Genomic DNA, 2,500 nt, shown 5'->3' with positions numbered 1-2,500 from the left:
AGTCCCTTTATTTAGTCGCGCTGTCAGTTTGCCGACATGGCTCTCTGTTAGACTCGAGACATAGAAAAAGATCGCGGAAGCCGTTCCCGTAGACAAAGTTAACGGGCAGGATATCCCCGACTGATTTCATCCATCAAACCACAGAGTTTTTTCTGAGCGGCGTCTCACTCGCTCACTGGGTCTCCCGGGTCCCGGTGATTTTCACCGTCACAGCGATCGACTTGCTGCTTTGCTGGGGCGGAGACTTTGTGTGAAGGTGATTTAACATCACGGTCGTAGACGAATGTTATAACTTTATGCTGCATAGTTTGCACTGCACTGTTGACCCACACAGGACTCTTAAGTGAAGCTGACAGTTTAATGAGCGCACATTGCAGAAATGAAGTGTCGACAGCCCCCCCCCCCCCCCCAATTTATTTTTATTTGAATTTTTTAGTTTGTGTGTTTGATATTAACATCATATTATTATATCATACAAAAAAATGAATACAATGTTTTGATCTAGATAGCCTAGTTAATAGCCCAATAATTTAATCAGTTCATCTGGGAGGTAATCCAAGTTTAACTGATCACGTCACGTTCACGTCCAGTGTGTATTGAGTTTATTTAAAAACATTTGGAAATGGGGCTCAGATGCCCATGCACTGTATAACCTATTTCAGCCTCGTCTGTGGAAAAAAAGATAGCTGGACAACAGAGTTCTTCTGCTTCATTCCTCTCACTGCATTTAAATGTATTCATTATATTACAGAGAAATATGTCCCATAAAAGAAAAAGAGCACCAAGCCCAACCCAGAGGACCCTGCATAATATTTTATTTTAAATTAACATTTTAATGGAAAATCCAAGAAGCTTCTAATTCATCCGACCCAGTGTCTCCAAATTATTTGTTCACACAAAATTCCTCAGATTTAGCCTCTTAATTTCCCTCTCAAAGTGCACCAGATTCATGCATTTCACTTTAAAAAGTTTAAAAAAAATCTCCCGGGGGGGCATACCCCCGGACCCCCCTAGTAGGGTCAGGATCTCAGCTGGCTATTATTTTCACCCAGCTGGACATTGGAGGCAATAGTGGAGAACTCTGGTTGTGTGAATGATATTTAACAATAGCCAATCGTTTGGACAGCGAAAAACACCCGACCCCCCTAGAAGGGACGGGTGTTTGTCACCTTTTTCACCTCCTATGAGTTTGCAGGTCTGTAAGTAATTCAATGAGTTAGTATCATCAAAAGACTTAAAGGTGCAGTGTGTAATATGACATCATCAAGAAAGTTCTACAAAGTTCTAGAATGCAACACTCCCTGGGTAACCCCACCCCTTTTGAATAATAACAAGAGCTACAGTGGCCTTCAAGGACAAGAACAATTCTAAATGTTAAACAATGCACCTGATGACATTCCAACTATGACACTTTCAAGATGGCGGCACTAGGCCTTGGTCCAAAATATGCAGAAATATGGACATATATGAGACCCTTTCTAAGGGAAAAAATTATAATTAAAAAAAAATGTTTCAGCTATTATGCACTAAATTAAATGTACTTATGGATATTACTTTCTACAAAATCTGCTAGGAAATAAAACCCAAAATTCTACACACTGCAGGTTTAAAGGTGGAGTCAGCGATTCTGGAGAATGCATGTTGTCAAATTCAAGTGTTGTCAAAATCATTGAATATCTCCTCATGATCTGCTGTGTGTGTGTGTGTGTGTGTGTGTGTGTGTGTGTGTGTGTGTGTGTGTGTGTGTGTGTGTGTGTGTGTGTGTGTGTGTGTGTGTGTGTGTGTGTGTGTGTGTGTGTGTGTGTGTGTGTGTGTGTGTGTGTGTGTGTGTGTGTGTGTGTGTGTGTGTGTGTGTGTGTGTGTGTGTGTGTGTGTGTGTGTGCTGAAAAATCCAGTGTTAATACACAGCCTAGGCTCCGTAAACTGGTATGTAAACAAAGGGGGCCATCGTATTTTTCCTCAAGGCCACACAATAGATAAAACAAATCTAGACATTAAACATTACATACATTCAGTTGTCTGTGACTTCAGTAAATGATTGTTTGAGTTTGAGTATTGATTGTTTCTGTGGAGTGAGTGAGCGAGCGGTCACTGAGGATTTGTTATCTTGGACTGAGGCAAGGCAAGTTTATTTCTATAGCACAATTCAAACACAAGGCCACTCAAAGTGCTTTACAGGGGCAAGATTAAAATACATGAAACACATTAGAAGACATTTAAAAGCAAATGAAAAGAAGTAAAACATTTAAATTAAATAAAAATTTCAGCTTAAAATGGAAACAGAAAAGTCTTCAGACTCGATTTAAAAGAGCTGAGAGTTGCAGCAGACCTCAAGTTCTCTGGGAGTTTGTTCCAGAGATTTGGTGCATAAAAACTAAAAGCTGCAACTGTGACTGTGGGATTTTTGTAGAATTACACACACACACACACACACACGCACCACACACACACACACACACACACACACACACACACACACACACACACACACACACACACA

The 2,500-nt window shown here is 40.5% G+C and overlaps 1 pseudogene across 1 annotated transcript in view; it reads left to right on the top strand.

Annotated features, from left to right (window-relative positions):
• Nucleotides 1-2,500, top strand: part of LOC307270251 (sodium bicarbonate cotransporter 3-like) — a 49,750-nt pseudogene that overhangs the window by 35,982 nt on the left and 11,268 nt on the right. The gene's annotated exons all lie outside the window — the stretch shown is intronic.

The sequence above is a fragment of the Ammodytes marinus genome (assembly GCF_949987685.1).
Source record: "Ammodytes marinus genome assembly, chromosome: 25".
Classification (NCBI taxonomy): Eukaryota; Metazoa; Chordata; class Actinopteri; order Uranoscopiformes; family Ammodytidae; genus Ammodytes; species Ammodytes marinus.
Note: the sequence above shows the minus strand (reverse complement) of the source record. Positions and strands in the feature narration are given on the sequence as shown.